At 42.5% G+C, this 16,636-nt stretch overlaps 1 long non-coding RNA gene and 1 pseudogene across 2 annotated transcripts; both read right to left on the reverse strand.

Annotated features, from left to right (window-relative positions):
* Positions 1-605: 605 nt before the first annotated feature.
* On the reverse strand, positions 606-3,739 carry LOC125556338. 2 transcript variants are annotated; one of them, XR_007305063.1, is made up of 4 exons: positions 3,161-3,739; positions 3,002-3,057; positions 1,293-1,424; positions 606-785 (listed from the first exon to the last, which is right to left on the reverse strand). It is a non-coding gene; the product is annotated as an uncharacterized LOC125556338 (long non-coding RNA). The 2 variants fall into 2 exon arrangements; XR_007305062.1 differs by having other exon boundaries at positions 3,155-3,739.
* A 7,215-nt stretch (positions 3,740-10,954) lies between these two features.
* Positions 10,955-12,974, reverse strand: LOC125507169 (annotated as a pseudogene).
* Positions 12,975-16,636: the final 3,662 nt, after the last annotated feature.

Genomic DNA, 16,636 nt, shown 5'->3' on the forward strand with positions numbered 1-16,636 from the left:
GACTATTGGTCACTGAAAGGTCATTGTTTTTCATTTGCGACCTTTTTGTGACCAAAAACAGAAGGTCAAAAGTTGGCGGTCGTAAACTGAAATTAACGACCTTCTCTGTGAGAAGGTCGTAGACGTTTACAACCAAAACAGAAGGTCGTTGAACCCATGACCTTTTGTTTTGGTCACTGGCTGTCTGCTCAGGCCACGTCGGATCCGACGTGGCAATCTGACGTGGCAAAATTGCGACCAATTGAAAAGGTCATTGACAAGATTCAGCCCGGTCCAATTAGGTGTTTTACATGGGCCGAGCCCAATAATTCAGCCTTTTTATATATTTTTTCTTATTAATTTTGTCAGCTATATGGGCCTGGCCCAACTATTTGGCCTTTTGAATTTCTGGTCCATTTCCTTTTATATAGTCCATTTTTTCGGCCTCAACCCTTTTATAGTCCATTTTTGTTTTGGGCCTCGGCCTTTTTACAGACCATCTACTTTTTGGGCCTTGGCCTTTTCGTTTGTCCCACTAGTCATCTTTCTATCTCTCAAACTTTCACAATAAACAAATGAAAAATATTTCAAATGGCAAGAGAACATATGAAACTATTAAAATGATAGCCAAAATTAGCACCAAATATGCTGACTACTGTACATCTTACGAAATTACAGTATTTACATAGTGTTTATACAACCAGATATGCTGTCCACTGTACAACATAACTAGCTCCACATTATAACTAGCTACTCTGTACTTTGTCGAGCTCTAAGCTTCTTCAAATTTCTTCAGCCCGGAGCTCCTGTAAAGAGAGGAAACACCACACTTTTAGAGCTTGATCAAGGCACAAATGTTTATTTGGTTGGGTCATGCTGCAACAACCACATAGAAGCATAATTATAAGCACAAATACACCAACAATCTCAGTTCAAGCAAATGATCTAGTAGCAAAGCATGAAAAAGGAAGCAGCACATGGCGGACATGTTTGCAACATCTCAGTTGATGACTTCAAATATGAATAATGTATACAAGTATAATACAAAAATATGAGAAACTATCACAATACAGAAATGGTATCACGGAATTATATAGCTAACTCAATGACAGATTGAAATGTTTTACTCAATGTATGGAGCTCAAAAGAACATTTCTGGTTAGTCAAGAGCATCTTAACTACAGAAATTATATAGTATGAAGGCAATATTCTAATGATCAAAACAGATGAAGCTGGGAACATAATATAAGCAGAAGTCAATTGTATCTACTAATATTTTGTTTGTCCAAGTAGGTACTGGTGGAAGGGTGTACCTGCATGTAGGGCATGAGGAGGAGCTAGAGCGCCCACCTGAACTGGAGCTACAGTAACCATGCAGGCAAGCATCACCCAATACTTGGGCGTGCCAAAAACAAGACCATGTCCTCAATAACAATCATGTGCACCTGCATCAACAAGAGGTGCAAAAACTGAGAAATGAGAACAAAATTTACATATTCATATTTTCGGATTGATAGTCTCTGAACTTTTATGTATACTGGAAAGAGAAGGACTACCAGCAAATAGCACATATTCATATTTTATTATTGTTCCAAGGCAGCAGTGTGCAAACAGGTATAATGTTTATTTGCAAGAGGCCAGAACTATTATAAAATCAGGCAATGAGCACAAAACATAAAGGCATGCATGTATTATTAATTGAAAGAGAGCATCAATCAGTAAGGATGAAATCCATTCATTTCTTACATATGGTAGCATTAGAATATACAGTTAACAAAAGCACAGTATCAGTTTAATGATTTCACCATCAAATCAGAAGTGCTATTACTAATCATAGTTAAAATGACTAGGACGTCACTCATATTTTAATTAAGGTCATATATACTACAAGAAGCGCGGATCTATCCCAGTTCTAACAGTACAGATCTGAAACGAGCTAAGTTCAGGAATGATAAAATTATTAATACAGAAATATCCCAATTCTAAGCAAGCTGGTTAAGCAGTGTAGCCTTCCATATACCATTACATACACTACTAATCACATTACTAACAAACATCCACATAAATGACAAGTCAACCATGCTGATGGACAACAGAATTTAGCTCATGTAGTGCAGAACTATTGGACACAAAAACACACAGTTTAGATCGAGATTAGCCTAACTAGCAAACCGTTTTAAGCACAGAATCACATCAAGACATGGACAGTGAGCCAATCACAGTTTAGAAGGCTTGGACTGCATAGACAAGTTGATCATGGAACTAACATAGCTAAGCTTATGTGGTGCAGACATGACTGCCACAAAACCATAGAGTTCAGATCGGGAATACAGCTACACAAGCAACCGTCTAATACAGCTACACTAAGCATAGAAACAAATTAAGACATGAAGAGTAAGCCAATCACAGTATGGCCTTTCTGAAGCCTCACTTTGAATTGCAGGACAACTGTCCCATCCTTCAAAGTAACAGGACAACTGTTCCATCGGTATTATCAGAATCCCGATCAAGAATCAATTATATATAGGTAATTAAGAGCTAGGCGCTGCATTTTGCTTCTATCATAACCGAGATCACTATTTACATCAAACAGATGTTTAATGTGGCGTCACATAGCTACAAAAACCATATCATGAGTAAACTAAGCATTTGCAAAAGTAGAGTCAGGTTCTCTCAAGGATTGTAGCCTTTCATATATTTATGGTACCTACTTCCTACATGATCATTTCACTAGGGTGTGACAGCAATAGCAGCAAGTTGTTCTGTCAAGCATGTGAGTGGATTCAGACCAGCAGCAAACCAAGCAATTTGTTTCAGATTTTAAACAGGCAGAGTATTTGTAGAGTTGAATCACATGAGAAAAATAGTGACCACCATAGGCTGCCTAAGCACGCTAGCTAATCTGGACGGCCATGAGTAAGAGCACCAGCAAGCAAGCAAACAGGGAAGCAAGTAAGCACATGAGGTAACCCAACCCAGCCTAGGATTTCAAAACGAGAGAGGAGTGGAGGGAAAAATCGACCTGGAGCTGCTGCTGCTCCTCTCCATGGACGGGCACATCGCGTGAGTGGACTTGACCTGCAGCACATCACGAACAGGGCAGACTGAGAGGCGTGAGGAACCCACATCCACATCCATGGCTGCTGGATCGAATCAAACAAAGAAGGAAGAGCACCTTGACCTCGAGTTGCTGGAGGACGGCGCCATGGAGGTCGGGATCCAGGTCGTAGAAGCCCTTGACGGCGGCGACCTTGGGGGCTAGGTGTGCCCCACCTGCTCCTTCTCCTCCTCCACGAGTAGGAGGAGGCCGGCGGATGCAGCGTGAGGAGAAGGGGCCCTGCCCCTGGATCCAGCACCCTCGTCGCCGGTGCTTGGCCCGCGCGCGTCATGCCCGACCTCTAGAAAAATGGATAGGGGGCGAAACCCTAGCCACGGGTGAGGCTGCGGGCTTGCACTAGAGGGTGCGAGAGACGAATCTGATGGGAGGGGAAGAAAGAGCTGCGCGCCGGCGAGAGCCGCCTCAACTCACCGGAATCGGGTGGAGCAGAGGAGTCGTGGGAGAGAGAGAGAGGGCTCGCGGGGGAGAAGGGCTCGCGGTGAGGGAAGGGGATGGGAGAGAGGAGGAGGGCGTGGAGGAGGGCATGGGGGAGGCCATGGATGGCGGGGAGCTCAGCCGGAGGGAGGTGGAGGCGGCGATCTGGAAAGGAGGAGGTGGCGGCTGCGATCTGGAAGGGAGGAGTGGTGTGCGGGGGCTAGGGGATGTCCTTATGATCTAGCTCGCGAGCCCACTGCCACTGTCGCGGGTCGTCGATGGTGGGGGTGACAGCAGATCGAGGTGGGAGGGAGGGAAAGGGGGGTGGATCTGGCCGCCGCCATGCCCATGGCCGTGCCATGCGACTAGGTCTAGGTCATGAGTGAGGAGGGAGCGCGGATCCGACCGCGGCCGTGGGAGGGAAGGGGAGGGGTTGCCGGCGGCCGGGGTTGGGGGAGAGGACGGAGGACGGCGTCGGCGGCGGTTGGGTGGTTGGGGATCGAGAGGGTTGGGGGTGATGGCTGTGGGACGAGAGGGGGAGAGTGGATCGGGGATGCTAGGGTTTAGGTGAGAGGGTGAGGGCTGCCGTTGGATCCAGAAGCATCCGACGGTGGCTGATACATGATCCATGTGATATGCATGTGGACCAATCAGAGCGCACCAAACAATTTGACAATTTTTTGACCATATAAATTGGTCGTGATTGATTACATACAAATTTTTCATTCCATTTTCAATGTTCAAAATGAGTTTTTTTGTGAAAGACCTATCTAATATTTGTTCAAATGATCTCATACTTTGCACAAGTTTAAATCTTGGATTGATAAACAATATCGAAGAAGGGATTTTTTATTTTCTTTGCATGAAAAATTGATTTTCCATTTTTTGAGTGCCCAAATTGAGCTTTTTTGTGAAGGACCTACCAAATATTTGTGCAAAATTGTACCAAATCAATTTTATAAAGTACTAGGACATATTTAATGCACAATCAACCAAATTGTTGGGTGTCAAAAGTTTTGATCCACCTATTGTGAAAAAGACAAATTTCTGCCGATTCAGTAGGAAGCGGGTCAAATTTGAACTGCAGCTGCTTCATAGTTTGCTCTTTATTTTTTCCAAAAATTATTTATAGGTACATAAGTATCTATTTAATCAGAGAAACATCGAAAGTTTTCCAAGATTCAACCACTAGCTAGGAACGGTCAAGCCCGCCGTTTTGACCGTATTTTGAAACAGGCATAAAAAATTCAAAAAAAAATCAAAAAATTGTAAAACCTTCGCATTGTGTCATTATATGTGACCAAGTTACCAGGAAAAATAATAAACTTGTAATACGAAAATTATTTTAAAAAAATGTTCTCAGAAATGAGCTATCATGCGTGAAGATTCATGGCTTTCAAGCCAAATGATTGCTCAAATGATCTCATATTGTGCACAAGAGTGCATCTTGGAATGACAAACAATGTTTCCTAAGGAAGTTATCATTTTCTTTGCACGAAAAAATCATTTTCCATTTTTTGAGTGCCCAAAATGAGCTTTTTTGTGAAGGACCTACCAAATATTTGTTGCAAATTGTACCAAATCAATTTTCTAAAATACTAGGACATATTTAATGCAAAATCAACCAAATGGTTGGGTGTAAAAAGTTTTTATCCACCTCTGGTGAAAAAGACAAATTTCTGCCGATTCAGTAGGAAGCGGGTCAAATTTGAACTGCAGCTGCCTCATAGTTTGCTCTTTATTTTTTCCAAAAATTATTTCTAGGTACATAAGTATCTATTTAATTAGATAAACATCAATTTTTTTCCAAGATTCAACCACTAGCTAAGAACGGTCAAGCCTGCCATTTTGATCGCATTTTGAAACGGGCATAAAAAATTCAAAAAATTGGAAAACCTTCGCATTGTGTCATTATATATGACCAAGTTACCAGGAAAAATAATAAACTTGTAATACGAAAATTATTTTAAAAAATTGTTCTCAGAAATGAGCTATCATGCGTGAAGATTCATGGCTTTCAAGCCAAATGATCAATCTTATGGCCACATTCATGGAATAGTTTGTTCAAATGATCTCATATTGTGCACTAGGGTGCATCTTGGAATTCCAAACAATGTTACCTAAGGGACTTTTCATTTTCTTTGCATGGAAAATTCATTTTCCATTTTTTGAGTGCCTGAAATGAGTTTTTTTTGTGAAGGACCTACCATATATCTGTTGCAAAAGTGGACCTAATAAATTTTATAAAATACTAGATCATATTTAATGCACAGTTGACAAAATGGTTGGGTTTCAAAAGTTTTGATCCACCTCTGGTGAAAAAGACAAATTTCCGCTGATTCGGTAGGAAGCGAGTCAAATTTGAACTGCAACTACCTTATTGTTTGCTCTTTATTTTTCCCAAAAATCATTTCTAGTTACATAATCATCTATTTAAGCATAAATACATGGTTTGGTGGTGATACGTCGAGTTTTGGATGGTGGCCCAGGGCCCCAACTCCAAAGCGCATAAACTCGCATGCCCGCCGCGTGGTCACCGCGTGACCTTGGTGTTGACATGCGTTCTGGGAGGCCTAGGAATGTCTAGTGGGTTGGGCACTCCCCAGGTAGGTGCTAGGAAGAAAATTACAACAAAAGAATCTCACGAGGAGACCGACCTATGCTCAAAGATGAATTAGCAGCCAAGTGTTTGATTAGCGGTACGGTAAATGCACATTGTCAATGGGCGTGAGGCTGAGGATGATCATATACTCAGAGGAATGTCTTCACAAATGTTCAGCTCAAAAGGAGGATCCTAGGTGGTACTTGCTTTGCAAAGTATCACACTGGACAAAAATATGAATGTTGAAGGTGGGATCAAAATAATGAATGGATTGAGCTGAAGTTTGGTGGAGGATGGTTATTTGGGCATAGAAAAGCACTGTAGAAAATTTATACCATTTGGACATGCCAAAGTGGTACTTCCTTCACAATGCTCTTCTCCGCACAGAAAATTGGGAAAATTAGCGAGAGAAATTGGATGAATGAAATGAGCTCAAATTTGGTGTAGGTAAGTTACATAGGTATGGTCATGCGCTTGTAAATTTTCAGATCATTTGGGTAAGCCTAGCTAGTACTTACTTCACAAAGCTTCTGTCGAGGTAGAAACTTTGGAAATTTCCTGAGAAAGATTTACCAGGAAAATGGAGCTGAATATTATCATGTGGCTATGATTTTGGTATGGAAGAGTGCCCAAAAAGTTGGAGGGTAATAGGAGGGGTCTAGATAACACTTACTTTGCAACGTGCCAATCTGGCCATAAAATATAAATTGAACCTGGGCTCACATAGATGATTTAAATGAGCTGCAATTTGGAGGAGGGTGATAATTTGGGCATATGAAGGAACTGTATAAATTTCATGTCAGTTGGATATATAAAAAAGGTACTTCCTTCACAATGCTTCTAGGTGGACAAAAACTTTGGAAATTGGCCGAGGAAGATTTGCTAGGAAAATGGAGCTAAATTTTGTCATGAGGCTATGATTTGGATAGGAAAAAGTGCCCAAAAATTTCGAGGGAAATCAAGAATATATAAATAGCACTTCCTTCATAAAGTGCTGTTGTGAACAGAATAGGAAAATGAATATTGTTGAATTATTTTTGAACTAGGCAAGGAAGGATTTTTACATATTTGACGAAGATATGACCCAAAGAATTTATGAGATTTTTTCGGAATTTGGGGAATGACAGAAATATGGGTTGCTTCACAACCTAGGGCAACAATTGACACATGGACATGACACATAGGCAAAACTGATGAGGTGGCACCAAGTCATACCAATCCACCACAATTTACAAGGTTATGACCATCTATATTGGTCATGATCAGCTAGAAATAAGGCAGCGGACTAGTGATGTCTGCTTTATGACCATTTCGTGTGAGGAAATTACGACCTTTCTGACCAAAATGGTCGATATAGTTTAGGGTTTGGAGCCCCCCGAACAGTTTGACCAATTGGTCTCAAATGGTCATAGATTTATGACCAATTCTTCCAGGGTCACTGACAGAAGGTCACTAGTTGACATATTTCTTGTAGTGAATAGGTCTCTAATATTTGCTCCTTTCCCAGCCCAGAATTCTAGCTGCCGACATTCTCCCTCTTCATGTAAACCTTGTAAAATAAGAGAGAATAGGCATAAGTATTGTGACATAATGTGTAATAACAGCCCATAATGCAATAAATATCGATATAAAAGCATGATGCAAAATGGACGTATCAATATTCATCGAACCATCGTTGTCGTCTCGCCAACGATTGCTTCTACGACTAACACCACTGCTTAGTGATAAAGTAAAGTAATTACATGGTGATTACATTTCACACAATAAAGAGACAAGCATATGGCTCTTGCTAGTTGCCGATAACTCTATTACAAAACATGATCATCACATACAATAAAATTTAGCATCATGTCTTGACCATATCACATCACAACATGCCCTGCAAAAGCAAGTTAGACGTCCTCTACTTTGTTGTTGCAAGTTTTACGTGGCTCCTATGGGCTGAGCAAGAACCGTTCTTACCTACGCATTAAAAACCACAATGTGGTATAGTGATTGCTTTTTGATCTTCAGAAAGAACCCTGTTCATTGAATCCGATTCAACTAAAGTTGGAGAAACTGACACCCACTAGCCACCTGTGTGCGAAGCATGTCGGTAGAACCAGTCTCGTGTAAGCGTACACGTAATGTCGGTCTGAGCCGCTTCATCCAACGATGCCGCTGAATCAAGAATCAACTAGTGACGGCAAGAAATATGTATATACCCACGCCCACAACTCCTTTGTGTTGTACTCGTGCATATAACATCTACACATAGACCTGGCTCGGATGCCACTGTTGGGAACACAGTAATTTCCAAAAAATTCCTACGCACACGCAAGATCCATCTATGTGATGCCTAGAAACGAAAGGGGAAGAGTGTTGTCCACGTACCCTCGTAGACCGTAAGCGGAAGCGTTATGACAACGCGGTTCATGTAGTCGTACGTCTTCACGATCCGACCGATCCTAGCACCGAAGGTATGGCACCTCTGCGATCTGCACACGTTTAGCTCGGTGACGTCCCGCGAACTCTAGATCTAGCTGAGTGTCGTGGGAGAGTTTCGTCAGCACGATGGCGTGATGACGGTGATGATGAAGCTACCGGCGCAGGGCTTCGCCTACGCACTGCAACGATATGACCAAGGTGGAAATCTGTGGAGGGGGCACCACACACGACTAAACAATCAACTTGTGTGTCTATGGGGTGCCCCCTCCCCCGTATATAAAGGAGTGGAGGAGGGGGAGGGCCAGCCCCTCTATGGCGCGCCCAAGGGGAGTCCTACTCCTACCGGGAGTAGGAATCCCCTCCCTTCCCTAGTTGGATTAGGAGAGGAAGGAACGGGGAGAGAGGAGGAAGGAAAGGGGGTGCCGGCCCCCCACCCAATTCGGATTGGGCTTGGGGGGGCACGCCCCCTCCTAGGCTCCCTTCTCCTCCCTCCCACTATGGCCCAATAAGGCCCATATACTTCCCGGGGGGTTCCGGTAACCTCCCGGTACTCCAGTATATGCTCAAACTCACCCAGAACCATTTCGATGTCCAAACATAGGCTTCCAATATATCGATTTTTATGTCTTGACCATTCCGAGACACCTCGTCATGTCCGTGATCATATCCGGGACTACGAACTACCTTCGGTACATCAAAACACATAAACTCATAATACCGATCGTCACCGAACGTTAAGCGTGCGGACCCTACGGGTTCGAGAACTATGTAGACATGATCGGTACTCATCTCTGGTCAATAACCAATAGCGGAACCTGGATGCTCATGTTGGTTCCTACATATTCTACGAAGATCTTTATCGGTCAAACAGCATAACAACATACGTTGTTCCCTTTGTCATCGGTATGTTAGTTGCCCGAGATTCGATCGTCGGTATCTCAATACCTAGTTCAATCTCGTTACTGGCAAGTCTCTTTACTCGTTTCGTAATGCAACATCCCGTAACTAACTCATTAGTCACATTGCTTGCAAGGCTTATAGTGATGTGCATTACCGAGAGGGCCCAGAGATACCTCTCCGATACACGGAGTGACAAATCCTAATCTCAATCCATGCCAACTCAACAAACACCATCGAAGACACCTGTAGAGCATCTTTATAGTCACCCAGTTATGTTGGTGACGTTTGATAGCACACTAAGTGTTCCTCCGGTATTCGGGAGTTGCATAATCTCATAGTCATAGGAACATGTGTAAGTTATGGAGAAAGCAATAGCAGTAAACTAAACGATCAAAGTGCTAAGCTAGAGGAGAGACCAGAGGGGACTTATTCCCATGCGGCGTTGCCACCCTCGCCTCGCCACTCCAGCAAGAAATAAAAAAAACTAGAGAAACCTAGTACCATAGGCACCACCCTGACAGAGTGCGGAGTTCCCCGACACCACCCATGCTGCCTAAACGCCGCTTGGACGCAGGGGAACCACATCATCTTCAGCAACAGGCATCGAGATCTCCTTCACTCACTTTTCATGTTTTCCCGGAGCAGAGAGAAATTTTAGAGAGCGCAATTTCATTTTATACAAAGAAGTAAATTTTACAACGGATCATGAAATTTAACACTCAACACTTTTGGCTATTTATTTAAGGAATAACTCTTCACAAGTATTATAATTTTACATGATTAGTAACGTTCAACAGCATGGCATCGACTGCAAGGCCCTCAAACATTTAACTCTAGAGGGGATTATTCCCTCAACATGTGTTCTGATAGCCAAAATTGTTTTATGGGCTTCCTTGATTATATCCCTCCCCATAGGGTTGCATCCGCCAGGTTTATCGACTGAACAACCATCATAACCGAAAGTGGTGTCCAATGTGAGACACTGAAGCGACGATGTGTTCTTAATGATATGAAGTGTTAATTCAACCAAGCTCTTGGCGGAGCAGAAGCCAACGATCGTTACGCTCTTTAGGTTGTCATGCTAGTGTCCTGGCAGCTGCCTCAGATGCGAGATATCCCCGACAATCAAATCATGCTTCATGTCAGTCTGCTATACCTACAGTAGAAAGTCAAGATGACCATTTCACTTGTTCTGTCATAGGCACTAGGTATGCTTGCAAGGTGATCAGTAATTTACTTTAAAGATGGAAGTCTCCGAGTAAGGAAAAGCTACAAGAAAAGAAACCAGAGAAAGGTAATCATAGGCCGGTGAAATAGCCTCGTTTCCAATTAGAGTAATGTGCAAGTATTTGAGGTACAGGAATTTGCTACGTAGTGTTGGTGTACTAATCATCTGCATAAAGATGTCTCGGATTAATCATATCACGTATGAAAGCTGTTATATGCAAATAACTACCCTATGATCATCACAACGTTTAGAACATACCTCATTATACGAGGATATTCAAAGCGTTTCAACATTCAGTACAGATGGCATGACCCTGATCCGAGTGTACCAGATAATGTTTGGCTGATATGAACACATTATCCTCATGTTTTTTTACTTGCAATGCGCCTCCAAATGAAATCTTTACCAAGTTACTGCCACTGATGTCAAAAGTCGAGATATTTGGAGCGTTGCTCTCTATCTCCTGGAGCTTTCTGCATTGACCCGCTCGCAGGAAGCTGAGCCGCTGGAGCTGACAAGGTATCTTCACACGAACAATCTCATTGCATCTAAAGAGCCACAGTAACTCCAGCATGGAAGAATTGGAAAGAAGGCACTCTACCTCATCGCCCGTGATCAGCACATTAGTCAGCCACAACTCCTTCAACCTTCTCCAGCAATCAAGCTCAGCTGTGGGACGAAAGACACAGCTGGAGAGCTCAAGATACCGTATTGATTTTTCACTCCCACTGAATAAAAGAGAGCACGGGAAGTTGTATTCTGCCTCACTGACAGGTCACAGGACACAACAACATGGTGAGCTCTTCAATCCCTACTCTGAAAGCAATGCGAAGCCAACTATTGAGATAACAGCGATCAACCTTGCTGCAACAGTGGAGATTAAGCTCTAGTTTCTTCATGCCAACACCCGAGTGATTCTTAAGAATACCATCAACTTTAATGACGAGATCTCTTGCCATTTCATCTTTAGCAATACCTTTTCCATTCAAACCTAGTGTTTCCTTACTTAAGGTAAGGGTTGCGACAGCATCTCCATGATTGCAGAAATGTGTGCGACACACAAGCCGCACGAGCAGCATCTCGTAATGGCATTAGGGCATGTATATGTCGATATATGTCCTGAGAATGCAGAAGCACAGACAGGAGAAAGGTATCAGAATATAAAAAGAAACTTTAATATTAAAATACTATAATGTAATTGCAGCGAGTGGATTGAGGGCTACATATGAGCTTTTGAGGAAGATTTTCCTGCATTGTTAATTACTTAGTAGTATTGATTAGCTAGTATAGGTACAATTGCATTCTTACTTAAATTATGCATATGGCAGTGAACAGGAATTATTTATTTGCATTTTGCAAGTCAACATTCAGCACCCATGGGGCGATCGGTGATGCGTTAAACCATACAATGTGATACAACTATATGCGACAATCATGTCAGTATGGCAACTAAACAAAAACATGTATATTGTGCACAGGGTATAAATAGTACTACCTCAGTTCCTAAATATAAGACGTTTAAACTGCCAAAACGTCTTATATTTAGGAACAGAGGGTGTACATATGAACATTTAGAGCCACATACATAAACTGCCAAAGCCAGATCAGAGAACAGTCTTCCATCATATGTGGTTCTTTTTTCCAGAAAATTTGGTTACTACTACAGAGCAAGGTCTCAACATTGTGGCAGTGTAATAAAGCATTCCACAGATGCTCGGATCATCAGAACTTGTCATCATAATCTTATACTCCGAATATGCATATCTAGCATGATTCTAAGTTTGGTTGTAGCAGTAATCATGCCAATGAAGAAAGTATTGTGGTGGTGGACTGGTACGAGCCAAACACAGCATAAAGTAGTACAAACATGGCTATTCTTCAGGTTTATTCAGCTAGTAAAATTCTCACCAGTACTTCCCTATAATAATCCAGGTAAAAGTAAAACTCACAATGGTATTTTACTCAACAATTTAATTCGTCAGTTACCAGAAACTGCATACCTCTGGAAGGTCGAGACCCGGTCGTAGTCCAGCACCACTTTGCGAATACTCATCTTGCTGGCGCGATGAGCACTTCTTTTTACAGAATGAAGAAATCAATCCATCTGTCATAAATAAGTCACAATAAGAGTACATCAATACTCTGTGATAGCACACACAATTCGGCGTGCATCCGAGATTAGATAGATCTCAATTCAAGGTTAAACTGCAGAGGTTACTACTAAAAAAACTGCAGATGGCGTACCATGTCGAGTTCTCCGGCGAGGGCGCTGCCGGCCGGTGGCGCTTCCTGGGCATGAGCCTCATCAGTCCCAGATGCAGCACCAGTCGATGCCCGGGATCGCGAGGGCAATGGCCGGCTGACAAGGTATCCGGGCCTTTTCGACGACTAAGACGGAGGAGATTGTTTCAGCGCTGGCGCCGCCGAGCGTTGGCCGGACGATGGAGGCCGGAGTCTCTCGATAAAAGGCAACCCCTGTGTACACAGAGAAGAGAAGAAAAGAAAATAGAAAGCACTGGTAATCGGACGGCGGTGAAACACACGTGAGACGTGACCTCTCACGCTCGCTTCAGTTTCCTTGGCAGGGAACCAAAGAGGCACCCCGTTGATGATCATTCACCTTTGTTTAGATTTTTATAAAAGTCTACTAGGGATATAGAGTAAATAAGTTTTCTTAAAATTTGTTAGGGGAACCTAAGAAAGAAGATTGGCATTCAGCGTTGCACCTGCTACTTGTCGCCCCCTTTTCACCACTCATTTAGCGCGTCTTTATTTATAAAGATGGTGGAAAAGGATGTAAGTATTGAGACGCACATTCGTCGAACATGCCGAGTAGTAAATTGTTCGAGCGGAGGTTTTGCAACAACAAAAATCATGACTGCGACGAGCTCCCACCCTCAGAGAGGATTCTAATCCTTGGAATTTTTGACATTCAACCAAGAAGCAGAAGATGAAGAGAAGGAGATGCTGGAGCTTATATGGAGCAGACGGCGAGGCAACAGTGAGAAGGCGGGGTTCATGCTGTAACCATTGTTCACAATCCATAAACCAGTAGGAAGCTCCAACTTTTACATAATGCACCTTCTATATTGATCAGACTGACACGCACAAAATCAATGAGATTCATAAGCAGCTAAAGAGTTCGCCGCATTCTTAGAGTACAAAAGTACACATAACAATCTGGAAAACATCCATGAGTAGAGCACGCTGGCCTCTGATATCTCTGAAAACAGCAATGAAAAACGCAGCAAAGTCATTTCCCTGACTTCATATGTCTGCAGGAATCACTACTAGTACAACAGTTTTACATAATTAAACATGAGGCACCTCTGATAGTTTACGAAACAGAGTACGGCCTAAGAAATCTCACACGACCATCGTTTGCAGACCTGATAGTGATAGTTTGGAAATAAAGCATCATAAACAGCACCGTTGGGCATGATGCTACTTGGGCATCTAAAAGTTCGGCATCAAGCACCGACTGCAGGGCTCGATGATTTCAAACACGACTCCGAAGGGAACTTTCCACTCAATGTGTTTTCTGATTGCGAAACGCGCCCTGTGAGACTCCTCGATGCCACGACCCCACATAGGGAGGCACCTGTCAGGTGGGGCCGCCGTGAGGCTACCACTCACTGTATAGTACCATCTGTCAGGTTTATCGACGCTACGCCTGCCAGGACTCCGACAGCCATGGGAGGTGTCCAAAGTGAGGCGCTCAAGTGATGTCGCTTTCTCAATAATGTGGCATGCCAACTCGACCAAGCTCTTCGCCGAGCAGAAGCCGATGATCGTCACACTCTTTAGGTTGTTGTGCCTGTATTGTGGTAGCCGTCTCAGAGGCGAGGAATCCCTGATAACAGAATCATGCTTCATGTCAGGCTGCTGTACCTACATGGAAAGCCAAAGATGCTCGCATCAGCAGTTCCACAATACACACTCTGCTTGCAAGATGAGATAACTTGGCTGTGTGCATCCTGTGATGCAGAGGCCGCGGTACTACCCTTTTCGAAAAAGAAAAAGAAATGAGATAACTTACCTCAAAGATGAAAGTCTCCAGGCAAGGAGAAGCTTCAATAAAAGAAACCAGAGAAAGGTAATCATAAGCTGGTGAAATAGCTTCATTTGCAATTAGAGAAATATGCAAGTACTTGAGGTGGAGGAATTTGCTAGATAGCATTGGTGTACTTTCCATCTGCATAAAGACACCTCAGATTAGTTATATGACAAGGCATGGAAACTGCTATATGCAAACAGCTAGTCTATACTCAATTAAACTTTCAGAATATACCTCATTAGGCGAGGTTATGACTAGTCTTTCAACATCTGGCGCACCAGACAGAAGCTCGGTCCGAGCAAACCGGACAATGTTGGGCGGGCCGAATTTTAAGCACGACACTTCTATATTCTTTACATCACTTCCAAATAGAATCGATACTAAGCCACCAAACAGACAAAAGGTGGAGAGGTTTGGAGCATCACTCTGTATAAATTGCAGATTTATGCATAGAGACACTCTCAGGAACGTAAGGCACTCCAGCAAAGGTATCTTCAGGCAAACTATCTCACTGCAATTATTGAGTTCCAAATGTTGAATTGCAGTACAATTGGAAAGAAGGCCCTCTAGCTCATCATCAGCAATCCATACATTACTTAGTAATAACCTTGTCAATTTTTTCCAGCAACCAAGCCCAGCCGTGGGACGAAAGGCACACATGGCAATGTAAAGATACCGAATTGAGTTTTCACCCCCATTAAATAAAAGTGAGCATGGGAAATTGTATTCTTCTTCCCCAGGAATATGCGGCATAATAATGGCGAGTTCTTCAACTCGTGCTGTAACAGCAATATGAATCCACCTATCAACATAAAAGGAATCGACCTTGTTACCATAAAGTTCAAGCCGTAATTTCTTCATGCCAATGCCGGAGTGATTTTTAAGAATATTGTCAACTTTGCTGATGAGATCTCCATCCAAACCTAGTGCTTTGTGACTTAAGATAAGGTTGGGATGGCATCTCCATGATCTCAGAAATGAGTGTGATGCACAAGCTGCACGGGCAGCATCCCGCAGTGGTAATAGGGCATGAATATGTCGACGGATATCCTGTATACAAAAGAACGGGAGATCAGTTATTGGGGTTATAAAAGAAATTTATAAACTGATTGCAAAAACTTGCTATATTACAAATCTATATTATATTATTAAAACAAGATGCAAACAAATCACTGCATTCATCCACATAGGCCAAATTATTTGGTACAAATTATAACGGTTCAGATTTAAGAATAACATAGTAGTACATATGACAAACAGGTATCCATATTCGAAACGACCAGGCTGCCACGTCAGTTAGGAAAACAAGGAGTCATTCAGGATCGAACATGCCATATGTGCGCATTTACTTTTATCCATAGTACAAATTAGGAAAACCGCATATCCATTTCCATCGGTTCCACAAGCCAGACATGACGGTGAATTTGAAGTCATCATTCAATTTAGTCATCATGGTAGAATATCTATTAAGCAATTTGGGCAGTTTTTTCTTGCGTTCAAAAAATGCAATAAAAACAAAATTTTGCTTAACAAAGGGCTAGGGCAAATCGTATATATGTCCATATCGACCATCTCGACAAGCCAGGCATTGTGAACTTCAACTCTATGATGAATACCGTCAAGGAATATTGTCTAAATCATTTTCAGAGCCCTTTTCTAGCGCTTTTCTTCGAAACATTGCACGACATAGAATATGATTTGCCTAACATGGTAACACGGGAACAAGTCCAATCAATGATTTCATAGGAGATGTCTTGCAAAAAACACTCATCCACATAGGCCAAATTATTTGGTCCAAATTATAACGGTTCTGATTTAGGATTAACATAGTAGTACATATGACAAATAGGTATCCATATTCGAAACAACCAGGCTGCCACGTCACTTAGCAAAACAAGGAGCCATTCGGGA

Source organism: Triticum urartu, chromosome 5 (genome assembly GCF_003073215.2).
Source record: "Triticum urartu cultivar G1812 chromosome 5, Tu2.1, whole genome shotgun sequence".
Taxonomy (NCBI): domain Eukaryota; kingdom Viridiplantae; phylum Streptophyta; class Magnoliopsida; order Poales; family Poaceae; genus Triticum; species Triticum urartu.